The sequence below is a fragment of the Physeter macrocephalus genome, chromosome 18, assembly GCF_002837175.3.
Source record: "Physeter macrocephalus isolate SW-GA chromosome 18, ASM283717v5, whole genome shotgun sequence".
Lineage (NCBI taxonomy): Eukaryota > Metazoa > Chordata > Mammalia > Artiodactyla > Physeteridae > Physeter > Physeter macrocephalus.
This window is the reverse complement of record NC_041231.1, coordinates 106,626,967-106,640,418: the sequence shown is the minus strand read 5'-3', so window position 1 is coordinate 106,640,418 and position 13,452 is coordinate 106,626,967. Positions and strand designations below refer to the sequence as shown.

Sequence of the window (13,452 nt, the reverse complement as noted above, 5' to 3'; positions counted from 1 at the left end):
ACTCCTTTTACTACTCCGAGTGGGACTCGGTTTGGGTTCCTACCCGAATCTGTGTGCCCCAAATTGCAATACTTTGATCTCAGATTATCCCTTTTGGGTTGGTTCTCGCCTCCAAGGTTTCTTCAGGTTAAAAAAAAAAGTATATGTATATATATTCCACTCCTTTCTTATCAAAAGGGTAGCATTCTATCTCTCCATCTGTCCATCCGTTATCTGTCGATAGTTCTGCAGCTTGCTTTTTTCACTTAACACTAAATTTTGGAGCTCTCTCTAATTTGGCACATAGAGATCATCCTTATTCTTTTTCAAGGCTGCACTGTATTTCATTGTGTGCCACTGATGGCCATTTGGGTTGTTTCCAGTCTTACGTCATTACAAATAACGCTGCCATATAAAACCTAGTGCTGGGCTTCTCAAACTGTAATGCACGTGCAAACGGTCTGAGGGTGTTGTTAAAATGCAGCTTCCACTATTTACAATAGCCAGGACATGGAAGCAGCCTAAGTGTCCATCGCCAGATGAATGGATAAAGAAGATGTGGATAGATGTAGATAATACTCCATTTATACAATGGAATATTAGCCATAAAAAGACACAAAATTGAGTTATTTGTAGATAATGATTGTAAGAGACTGTCATACAGAGCGAAGTAAGTCAGAAAGAGAAAAACAAATACTGTATGCTAACACGTATATATGGAATCTAAAAAAAAATGGTTCGGAAGAACCTAGGGGCAGGACAGGAACAAAGACGCAGACGTAGAGAATGGACTTGAGGACACGGGGAAGGGGGAAGGGTAAGCTGGGAGGGTGGGAGGGAGACGCAAGAGGGAGGGGATATGGGGATATATGCATACATATAGCCGATTCACTTTGTTATACAGCAGCAACTAACACAATAATGTAAAGCAATTATACTCCAATAAGGATGGTAAAAAAAATGCAGCTTCCAGCAGTTCACTAGATCCTGAGATGCTGCATTTCTAACACTCTCTCTGGTAGCTGATGCTGCTGGTCCACAGACCACACGTTCAGTAGCAAGAACTTGGTGTGAATATTGTTTTGTATGATTCCTAGAGTCTTAGAAATGGGATTGCTAGATCAGAAGTTAAATACAGATATATTTTTATTAGTTATTGTCAAATTGGAATTGTTAGGAATTGTTTCCTCTCACCAGCTATATCCAAGTGCTTCTTCACAGACTTACTAACAATGATGCCTGGATATCTTTGGATTTTTACCAGTTTGATAGGTGAGAAACATTGTCTCAGGTAGTTTAATTAGCATTTCCCTTATTGTGAGTGAGGTTGAACATCATATGCTTTTCATATGTTTAAAAGCCATTGCATCTTTCTGATTTATTTTTTACCCTGTGACCTGCTCCTGACTTCTGTTCATTTTTAAAAATTGTTTGGTCTTTTTCTTCTTGGTTCTTAAGTGCTCTTTATATATTAGCATAATTAGTCTTTGTGAAACGTCACACATATTTTCTCCCAGCTTCTCATCTGTCGCCTGACATAGCTTCTGGTGATTTTAGCATATACCTTTTTTATGTAGTCAAATTTAATTATTTTTCCTTTATGGCCTATAGATTTTTGCATCATAATTAGAAGTCTTTCTCCAGATTATAGAGTTCACCAGTGTTTTCTTGCAGTATTTGTATGGTTTTTTGTTGTTGTCTGTGTTTTTTTTTTTTTTTTTTTTACATTTAGACTGCTGATCCATTTAGAGTTGATCCTGGTGTTTGGGAAATGTAGATCCAATTTTTACTCTTTCAAATGGCTTTCCAGTTGTTCCAACTCCATTTGTTACAAAGTCTGTATTTTCACTGATGATTTGACAGGCCACCTTTATTACGCACCAAATAGCTGTATGCACTGTTTCTGGACCCATATCCTGTTTCTGTATGTGCCTCGTTCTGAATGTTATATCCAGCCGCATCTGTCACTCTTTCAACTACAGAGCTTCCATGATACGAGTTACTACCTGGTGCGGGGGCAGTCCTCCTCATCGCTCCTCTCTTTCAGGGTTTTCCTGGCTTTCTCTGCTTCTTTATTTTCCCATATAAACTTGAGAGTCAACTTGTCTAACGCTAAAAAAAAAAAAAAAAAAAAGTGTTGGTATATTTGTTAGAATCATATTGAATTTACCTGTGGTGAATTAACATTGCTTCCTGATTTAGTTGTCCTCTCTGAAGGGGCGCAGACTATGCCACCCCAGAATGTGCCCCTGTGCCATGTGGATTATTTTCGGCAGGATGGAACCAAGACCCAGCGGACTCAGGAAGACCTTTACCTCTCCCTTAACTGCCTAAAAGCATGTAGATAGGGGCCCGAGCCCAGAAAGAGAGCTGTGACCAGAGAGAACTTTCCACCTGAAAGACTCACCTGCACGGCGGGGCAGACATCTGCTCTCCTTAAGGTCCGGTGAATGTGCCCCGCCCGTGAAGCCCCGCCCTACGCCGTTCCTTAGCTCAGGATGGCACATAAGCCTCAACTGCCTGATTGTCTTTGGGTCTTATATTTTCCTGGGACTCCCATATATGAAACTAAATTTGTCTTTCTTCTGTTAATCTATCTTATGTCAATTCAACTATTAGACAAGCCGAAGAACCTAGACAGGTAGAAGGAAAATGTTGGTGCTCCCCTACATAGCCAAGAACATGCTGGATCTTTCTATTTGCTCAAATATTTTTTTTTGTTTTTCAGGACTGTTGAAGTTTCCTTCATAGAAGATTGGCACATTTATTATTTAGTTTATTCCTAGTTATTTTATCTTCAGTTATTTTATCTTTCTGGTGATATTATAAGTAAGCATGTTTCTTCCATTATGTTTTACAGCTGGCTTCTGTTTGAATAGGAGAACATTGTTTTTATGTGTTAACTTTATAACTTGCTGCCTTACTGAATTTTCTTACTATTTGGATTAGTTTTTTTTTTAATTGATTCTTTTGAGTCCTTGAGTCCTACAGCTATATTATATCACCTGCAAATAGAAATAGTTGTATTTCTTCCTCCAATTTTCATGTCTCTGACTGTTTTCTCTTGTTTGATTGCATTGGCTAATACCTCTGATAGAGTAAATTACTTAACCTACCTACATTTTAGTATGTTAATACCTAGAAAATAAAACAATAAGCACAGGAAGCCAGCATGACTCCACAAATGAACAAGCCATTCCTAACCTCATTTGCTTTTTCTAAAGATAGGTTTACTTGACAGGGAGACCTAGGCAGGGGTTCTGTAGACCAGCATTCTCTACCACCCTGTCTGGATTCAAATTAGGTTGGAGAACTGTTTCCAAATTATGTAGGCTAATAATTCTAGGCTCAGTATCCTTCTAGAAAGATTTCTCTTAGCATAAAGTTGTCGAATGCATATTTATCACATTTTCATAACTTAATATCTTAACAGGCTTTTAATGAAAAACAAAATCAAACCCAAAAGTAATCAGATATTTAAAAATAAATGATATGAGTACACAATTGAAGAACTACTCTGATCACAGGTCGTGTGTGACAAAGGCCTGGGTTTCAATTGTCTCTAACCAAGCATGAAACACCAGCTTGCTGTGGTATCACTGGAAATGCTTACAGGATTTCCACCCCCCCCACTGCCCCCCATTAGCCACTGATTTACAGAGGAAAGAGGTTGCTGGCATGCTCTAAACAAGACCCCTGGCAAACAGTCTCCAGAGCCTCACGGCTGAAGATCTAAAGGTTATCACTCCACCATTCCTCAGAGCTCTTCCGTGCTTTTCCTCCTCTCTTCCTTATTCCTGTTGTTTAGTCATTAACTCGCCGATGGAGAGTGTCACACTCTCTCTGGACCACAGGCCACGAGGAGGATGGAAAGGCAAGGAAATCCTGCATCTCACCCGCCTCTTTGTTTCCCTCAAGGCTTTTCCATGTTTGGACCTTCACTCACAGAATGAGCCGTGGCGGCTGTCTTGGAAGCTGAGTTTGGGGGTGTCAGTGGTGAGGAAAGAGCATCCCAGCCTGTTTGCAGAAGGACGCACACAGTTATTGCTCAGTAGGACTTGGTGATTCACTGGTGTCTAATGTTTACAGAATTCACTTCAGATATAGCAATGATGTCAACAAAAATGACTCCAGAGAATGCCGTCTTCTTTCTGATCCCAGCTAATTGGTCCCTGCTGACAACCTGACAGAACATCTGGCCTTCACTCAGCAATAAAATGGCATTTTCTTTCCCCAGATGTCCCTGGATGGGGAACTGGTTTGAAGTCCATTTCAGAGGACTTCAGTACTCACTGTAAGATAAAAGTAAACAGAGCCTTTCAGGTGTGGATCAAGCAGTCTGCATTTACAGTCAGTCATTTGGAAACAGATGAACAAAATCTCGATCATGGTTTCTAAACACAGCTCATTTTATTTATGAATTTGGGATTGTTACAGGTCAATGTTTTCTTTCATTGTGTTTTATTTTTGAAAGTAATCCTTCTTTCAAATGTTGGAAATAATTTATTGGACAAAACACTCAAAAAGCATGTTGTGAGCCATATCCAGGTCATTTAACACAAGTGAGTTTTGACATTAGAGCACACGCAGCAACTCACCCACGACCCGACCACAGAGCAGCCAGTAAACATCTCCCTGAGTCAGTGCATTTGTCCTGCTGACATTTCAGCTCCAACACAAAAGGAGGAGAGGGCGGTCCTCTCCTAACTCTGGGCCTCTCACTGTGACTTTTGTGTCATTAACACGATTGCGTTCCATGTGCATTTTTCAGTATTGCGTGGATTGACTGACTCGCAAAACGTAAAGAGCGTTTTATGTGCGTGGTAGGGATGGATTTGCATTGAGTGAGCCATGTCTTTTAGAAATCAGACCACAGTGAATAAGCCAAGAAAGGCCGTCTCTAAACAGTCAGCTGGGGCCTTAGATAAGCAACAAAAACTTACCCTAATGGGTTAAACCATCCATGATTAGGTCAATTGCTTACTAACCCAAGCTAAATAAATGGATATTTACCGCACATCTATAATGCAAAACTCTGAGACTGGTCCAGGGCTAGCTAGAACCTCTGCTCTCCAAACGGGGACATAAAATAAGTTCCAGGCAGCTATCTACATCTATCCGGTTTCCGTAGAGACAGTGAACACTGCAATGTTTCCTACAAACAACAGAAGTCATCCAAATGACATAGAGCATATTCTGTTAGCAACCTATGATACTTCAGAGCTCTTCATTTTTTTTTTTTTTTTTGGCTGTGTTGGGTCTTCATTGCTGTGCACGGGCTTTCTCTAGTTGCAGCAAGTGGGGGCTACTCTTTGTTGAGCTGCGTGGGCTTCTCACTCCGGTGGCTTCTCTGGTTGCAGAGCGCAGGCTCTAGGCGTGTGGACTTCAGTAGTTGTGGCACATGGGCTCAGTAGTTGTGGCATGTGGGCTTAGTTGCTCCGCAGCATGTGGGATCTTCCCGGACCAGGGCTCGAACCCGTGTCCCCTGCATTGGCAGGCGGATTCTTAACCACTGTGCCGCCAGGGAAGTCCCCAGTGACCCTTTTTTTTTCAAACCGGAAGCTACCTTTCACATTCAGATGCTTGGACTCATAGCACCTTCATACCCTTGAAGCCCCACTAGGTAGCAGAGCTGGAAAACCCAAACTCCATGCGTTAGACATTTATTGTACTGAGTACTGTATCAGGTCATAATGGAGTTGAGGAATAAATCACGGTCCTTTCCCTTCTCGCCGTTCAGACGGATGGGAAAGAGAGATTGTGTCTCAGTGTAGCGGGTGGCGGCTCTGATGGGCACGTACACAGCGTGACGGGAACAGAAGGACGGAGCCAGCGACGATGCTGTGGGGCTGGGGACAGATTCACGGGGGTGTCAGGGGAGCTGGGTCTTGGGGGAGGGGAGATTGTCCAGGTGGAGAGAGGAGGAGGAACCGACCAGGCAGGGTCACCCCCGGGAGTGTGTGAAAGGGCTCCCGGGAGGTGCTTTCAGGGTGGGGTACAGGGTGTGGGCCGGGGAGTGGCCAAGGTGAGGCCAAGTAGGGTTGAAAGGGTCGGGCTGGGCTGGGCTGGGCTGGACTGGGAAAAGCCCCGAGGCCGTCCTGAGGAACTGGGGTCTTATCTGTCAAGCAATGAGGAACCGCTGTAGGATTCTAACTGAAGGAGTAACATGGCTCATTCTTTTATTCACTCATTGGTTTCCTTCCCTCCCTCCCTTTTCGCCTTTCTGACTCTAGCACTGCCCTTGGGATGGATTGGACACAGAGCAAGGCGTAGCAGGGCCAGTTAGGAGTGGCCCTCAGGGGCCAGAGCACAGGCAGGTGGGCCTAAACCCACCGGCGGTAATGCTGGTGAGGCCGGGGCTGATGAGGGGCCAGAAATCGCAGCATCTGATGACCACGTGGACTGCAGGGGGCGGCCAGGGGAAGAGTGGAGTTCCAGGTGCCTTTTACTATCCTAACTCGGATAAGTGGATACAAGGTGATGTAATTACCTGAGAGAATACGAGGGGAGGAGAGGGGAGGGTCAGATGGGGAATTGGCTTGAGTCCGAAGGGGCTGACGGTGCATGGGAAGCGTTCGATGAAGGTGTCCAGGAGGCGGGTAGCGACAGACTCGGGCACGGGATGAAGGTGCTGGAAGCCGTGCGCGGGCGGCGCTGGCCCGCGGCCAGGAAGATGGAGCGGGAGGGCAGGAAGAAGCCGGACCATGGGAAGCAGGGGCCGGCAGGGGCCTCAGCCGCTGGTCCCGAGGAAGCCGAGAGCCAGGCCGCTTCTCGCTGCGGCCAACAGTCCCCTCAGTGACGGTGGGACAGACACCGGAGTGCCGTGGGATCTGGGCGCCCAGAGGTGTGGGGGGTGGCTCTTTGGGAGAGGGAGAGGGTGCTGGCCAGCGCTGCCGGAAAGCGGAAGGAAGGCGTGTGTGTTAAGGACGGAACAGAGCTGAGCACGTCATTTGCTTTCCGAAGAGCGACGATCAGAAACAACCATCAAATCCTAGGAACTTAGGAAATTGATTTAAAGGACACTCTAAACTGAAAAATGATTGTTTTGTCAAGAGTAAATAGTGAAGCAAAGCAACGCTGCTTATTTCTAGCTTGATAAGTATTTGTGTTATTTTAGGTCTTTCATCTAATGGCTCAGATGAAATTTGCACTTTCTAGCCTGACTCGTTAACCCAGCACCTGAAGGACAGGTGCCCAGAGGTGAGGCTCTGTAAGGCTTAGAGGGGGCTCATCTGTGCTGTGAATGACCTGAAACCTGGAAGATGTTCTTCAGAATCTGGGTTTCAGTCATTTTACTTTATTCAATTATTTTGCTATTATACTGTCACTTAAAATCTGAGTTAAATTAAGAGAATCTTGTTACTTGAGGTTTTTTTAATATTCCTGATCATAAAATTTTAAGAAATAGTTAAGTAACTGCATAGAGGTTTCTCTCGCTTGCCCGCTCTCTCACTTTTTCTCTCTCTCTTTTTTTCTCATCTAGAGAAGCTGACTTTCTCATCTGGTCGGGAGTCACCTGGGCGATTCATTTCACAATGCAATGCAGAGCGAGATGAACCAGAACCTGCTGTCTGCGATAGGGTATGCGAGGGTGCAGCTGACTCTGGCAGCCTTGCCCTGAGGCCCCAGGTCACTGCTGAAGGGAGCTGGATGAATCTGCATGAGGAGCTCAAGAACTGCCTCCTCAGATGCCAAATTAGAAGACCTAGTGGCTTGACCAGAGCCGTCCTGATGGGGCCCTGTGGCGACGAAGCTGCTAAAACTAAACAAGCAAACAAACAAAAACTGCGGCGAGCAGGGCTCAGCTGTCACGAGGCCACTTTCAGCCAGTCTGTGCTGCCTGGGGAGCACCGAGACCCCCCCAGCGGCTGCCCTCCTGGCACAGGGGCTGGAATGGGACCTGCTTTACAGAGCAGTGGCCTTGGAGACCCAGGAGGGTGCCTTCTCGGCCAGGCTTAGTGCTCAGCGGGTGGGATGCCCTTGAAGACTCACTGGGTTTCCCACAAAGGGCAGGGGGTTTGATTCCAGAATGCAGGCTTGGGTATGTTGACCTGAAGCAAATAGATGGCCAGGTATTCTCCAGCAAAGATGAGTTCATTCAGGATCAGCAGAGAATTGCAATTCAGGGGCTCAACCACGGCAGCCACGTGCAAGTGCCCACACGGCAGAGGAAGGAGACACTTTTATAGGCGGGACAAGGGAGGGGGCGGGCTTAGTAAACAGAGCCCCAGCCTTTCATTGGCTGAGCCCTGGCGGGAAAGAATGGGAGTCTTTCTTCTGTTGGGCTGGGCTGTCGGCGCAGGGGTGAGAGCGCCCCCTGCTGGTCTCCCGACCCTGTTTAACAGGTTTCCGTTCATTAATGTTTTACAGCTGTCACAGCACAAAAGCCAAACGGGACATGAGATATGCATTTTCATTATTCCTGCGTCGGGAGGGTGGTCAGAACATTGTCCTTCTTTTTAAACAAAGCAAGTAGTTCCAGCATATTCTAGACTCCCATCCAGCCTGAGGTAGAGAACCTCAGCCCCTCGTCAGGAAGGAAGGGCGAGGGTTGAGGGAGGGGCTCCATCATCCCGTCACTCTGCCGCCTTCCCCTCCCCGACCCCAACTCCCAGCAGCACACATGCTTCTTCTCTCTTCCCAGGGCCATCCCACCTCGCAGGCGATGTGAGACCTGCACGAGGACCCTGGGGCGCTCTCCTCTTGGGGGCTGTCTGAGCAACACCACGGCAAAGTCCTGGGGTCATCTACGGTGTCATTCTTGGCAAACTTGATGTTTGCGCATCACCTTTAATAACTTTATTACCTGAACCACCCACCATTCATGAAATGGCAACCGTGACGCACAGCTGGTGCTGTGACCGCTTCATTCCACAAACTTCTGTTGCGCACCTACCCTATAGACCGGGAGTTACACTCGGGTCGGTGACATCATGGTAGGAGACACGGTCCCTGGCCTCAGGATACCAGACAGATATTGTGAGATAATAGAAAAAAGGTGTATTGGAGTCTGCCACCGGCTCCTGGCACGGGGCTCCTGAACCCTTGTAATTTCCTAAGTGATGAGAACACTAGGAGCATCTTTTGTTCTAATGTTTGGTCTGTGACCCCAGTTCCTGACACAGAGGTCCTGAAAGCCTGGTAATTTCCTGGGTGATAGGAGTGTCTCTTGTTCTGATGAGGGGACTCTGGGTGGGCTCCTGGATGAGGGCTGCTCGCTGGAAAGACCTACCCGTGATTAGAAGCTTGGAACCTTCAGCCTCGCCAGCCCGCATTCTCTTGAGAAGGGAGGAGATCTGAAAAATGGAATTAATAATGGATCACGCCCACGTGAGGAAGCCTCCATACGTAAAATCCCACTAGCGTGGGGTTCAGAGAGCTTCCGGGTGGGTGGGCGCAGCCGCACGGGGAGGGTGACGCACCCCAGCTCCAGGGGGACAGAGGCTCCTGCACTCAGGACCCTCCCAGGCCTCGCCCTGTGCATCTCTTCATCTGGCTGTTCATCTGTGTCCTTTGTCATATCCTTTAATAAACTGGTAAACGTTCGTGTTTCCCTGAATTCTTTGAGGCCCTCCAACAAATTAACCAAAGCTGAGGAGGGGCTCGTGGGAACCTCTGATTTGTAGCCAAACCCTACAGAAGTTGTGGGTAACTTGGGGACCTGTGACCGTCATCTGTGGGACAGGGAGCAGCCTTGTGGGGCTGAGCCCTTAACCTGTGGGATCTGACACTGTCTCCAGGTACACAGTGTTAGAATGGACTTAAACTGCAGGACACCCAGCTGGTGTCATGAGAATTGCTTGGTGTGGGAAAACCTCGCACACATTTGGTGACCAGAAGGGTCAGAAGTGAGGTGCTTTGTACGAGGAATGAAGAAGAGAAACATGGGAGAGAAGAACTGGGTTATTCCCTATTCGGGAAAAGACTGAACTGAGGTTTCTCCTCATATGGATATGCAAATAAATGACAGTCGATGTGGTATGTGCTGTAATGACGCTAAGCCTGAGGGGCAGGAAAAGGAGAAGCAGCTGGAAGTCTGGCTGGGGAGTTAAGAAGGGGTCCCAGAATCCATGACACTCAGCTGAGATCTGAAGAATGAGGATGAGCCCAGGTGACACCCAGGAGGAGAGAATTCCAGACGAGGGATGGGGAAACTCACAAAAGTGCTCATGGTTGAGGAGGCAGAGAACCTACTATTGCTGGACCACTAAATATGAGGCAGTTCAGGCTGGACACCTATGAAAGGGCCTCATCTGTCAGGACAACACATTTGTGTTTTACCTTACAGGCTGCGGAGAGTCCCTGAAGAATTCTGAGCTGCGGGGTCACAGAAGCAGAGTTGTGCATCGGGAAAACGGCTCTGCAGCAACGCAGACAAATGGGATATGCAGAGGTCAGGAGTGTCTGGGCCGCCGTGCTTCAGGTGAAAGGTGGCAGGTGGTGGACGGGGCTGTGACCTGGGGTGGAGGGCATGGAAGGAAGGGCTGGTTAAGAAGAACTCGGGCAGGTCCTGGGGGTTGTGGGGTGGGGGGGTGGGGGGAGGGGGCCCTAGCATGATTTCCAGATTGCTCACTTGGACCAGCAGATGATTGGCCGTGATACTGCTCTGAAATTGTTTTACTTTTTCCTGTAACAAATGAGGTTAGCAGAGTGTGAGTATAATCTACTGTTCCTAAGGTCTGGGAAGAACACAGGTAATATACATTTGCACTGAGGAAGAGCAGGTAACATCAGCAAAATCGTCTCCACTTAAAGCCTCTTTATTTAAAAAGCCTGACATGGGGCTTCCCTGGTGGCCAGTGGTTGAGAATCTGCCTGCTAATGCAGGGGGCGCGGGTTCGAGCCCTGGTCTGGGAGGATCCCATATGCTGCGGAGCAACTAGGCCCGTGAGCCACAACTACTGAGCCTGCGCGTCTGGAGCCTGTGCTCCGCAACAAGAGAGGCCGCGATAGTGAGAGGCCCGCGCACCGCGATGAAGAGCGGCCTCCGCTTGCCAAAACTAGAGAAAGCCCTCGCACAGAAACGAAGACCCAACACAGCAAAAATAAATAAATTAATTAATAAACTCCTACCCCCAACATCTAAAAAAAAAAATAAAGCCTGACATGAATTAAAAATGCACGCACGTGTCTTTGGGATGATTCAGTATCACAGCTTATAATTGGTAGGGCTTTGCTCTGAACACTTTCCTCCTACTTCAGGTTTAACCAGAAGGAATTAGGTATGGAAGTGAGAATGAATAAACCAGTTTCCCTGGAACACAGTTCCCACAAGGGCAGGAGAAGCAGTTTCTTTAGAGCTTAGATGAGAAAGAGTCAAAGGGAAGATTGAGTGGAAGGCTAAAATTTTTTAAATTAATTCTACAAGCAATAGGAAGACATTCCAGCTTTTTGAGTATTGTGTGACAAAGAAAAGAAATGATTTAGAAAACATAATTACTCATGACATTTGGAATGGCCAGAATATGGGAAAGTTTATTGCAGGGAAATAAATTAAGAAACTGTTACAATATATCATTACGAGGGGGTGTGGGCCTGAATTAAATTATACATAATTCTTAATTCCCCACATTCCCCTTGCTGACTCCCCACAAACCAAATATCTCAGTTTAATGTTAACTTTTCAAAAAAAAAGAAAAAGAAAGCCTCTCAACAAAGAAAAGTCCAGGACCAGGTAGCCCACTGGTGAATTCTAACACTGACGCTTCTCAAACTCTTCTAAAAAATTAAAGAGGAGGGAGGACTTGTGAACTCATACCCTGATATCAAAGCAAGACAAAGACATCCAAGAAAATAAAACTACAGGATAATAATCCTTATGAATATTGACGCAAAAATCCTCAACAAAATACTAGCAAACTGTATCCAACAAGATATTAAAAGGAGTATACATCATGACCAAGTGGGATTTAGTCCAGGAATGCAAGAGTGGTTCAACGTAAGAAAATCTATCACTGTCATACATCACATGAATAGTATAAAGAGGATGAAAACCACATGATCATCTTGTGAAAATGAAAAAAAGAAACCTCGTTTAAAACATTTATAGTCAGTTGATTTTGATAAGGGTGCCAAGTCCATTCAATGCGGTAAAGAATATTCTCTTCCATGGAAGATGCTGGGACAACTGGATTTCCACACACAAGGATGAAGTTCTACCCTTACTTCACACCTCATGCAAAAATAACTCAAAATTGATCAACAACCTAAATACAAGCCTAGAACTATACAATTGTTAGAAGAAAACATAGGAGTAGATGTTCATGACCTTGGGTTTGGCAATGGGCTCTTAGATATGACACCAAAAGCTCAAAGCAAAAACAACAAAAAAATAAATAAATTGGATTTCATCAAAATTAATCATTTTTATGTGTCAAAGGACATTATCAAGAAAGTAAAAGACATTGGAAACCAGGCTTGAATTAAGGGCCAACCAAGATGCATGCAGACACAGGTGTGCTGTATACTTACTCTGAATCACGTTAATGTGCTTCAAAGGTACTCCGGCACCCTTACAGGGGGGCAGAGTTCTTTCTATGGTCATTGCTGTTGTTTGGTGCTGCCTGCAAAGCTGAACAATTAGAGGATACAAAGAGGTGCTCGTCTCAGCACGCCTTCAATTCTCAGCTCCTGGGGAAACAGGCTCCATTTTTATAGAGTTTGTGGTTTTGATTTATGTTTTTTTTTAATCTTATGAAAAATGAATAACCTCCTACTTCCCTACACCTGCTTTTAGCCCTATCACTGGGGATACTTCTCTTTAATTCATTATCATAGTTAAAGGTGGGCTCTGGAGCCAGACTGCTTTGCAGCTTTACTAGACTCTTTGGACCTCAGTTCTCTCATCTGTAAAATGGAAATAACAATAGGAACTGCATTATGGTGCTGCTGTTGGGATTAAGTCAGATAATCCACGTAAAGAACCTACCATACTGCTAGAACACAGTAAGTACTCTGTAAGTGCTAATGGGCATTACCCCATACTATTCTTATTTCTAATAATTACCCAGAAATATTAAGTGCCCTTTTAGCTTGTCCTTGAGTAGCAGGGAGCACTCAGTTCACATTCCCTCATCCAAGGTTCATTACTGAATCATAAATAAAGTAGGAAGAAAAGTCATAGAACAGAATTTTGGCTTAATTATATTTGCCATTCCAGTGGTACAATCTTGAAAGTACCCTTTACTTCTAATTTTAAAGCAAACTTTCACCCATCATACAGCAGGGTGTACCATGAGAGCCTAATACCTCTAATCATACAGTTGCCAAAATGCTCTGGTTGGTTTGGGGTGGAGAGAGGGAGTTCAAGGTTTGCTTGGGTCCAAGTATTACATGCAAAAGTAATTTTGAAAAGCATGTTAAATTTGCCAGTATTTGGTTGTCAACTAAATCTTAGTTAAAATATGAGAAGCTTTTGTTCTCATTTTTAAAAATTTATTTATTTATTTATTTATTTTTGGCTGCGTTGGGTCT

At 45.4% G+C, this 13,452-nt stretch overlaps 1 long non-coding RNA gene across 1 annotated transcript in view; it reads right to left on the bottom strand.

Annotated features, from left to right (window-relative positions):
- Window positions 1-9,646: 9,646 nt before the first annotated feature.
- LOC114484225 (uncharacterized) overlaps window positions 9,647-13,452 on the bottom strand; it is a 7,659-nt gene continuing 3,853 nt past the window's right edge. The window contains exon 3 of the long non-coding RNA XR_003676854.2: window positions 9,647-10,436. This is a non-coding gene — a long non-coding RNA (uncharacterized lncRNA). The remainder of the gene's footprint in view (window positions 10,437-13,452) is intronic.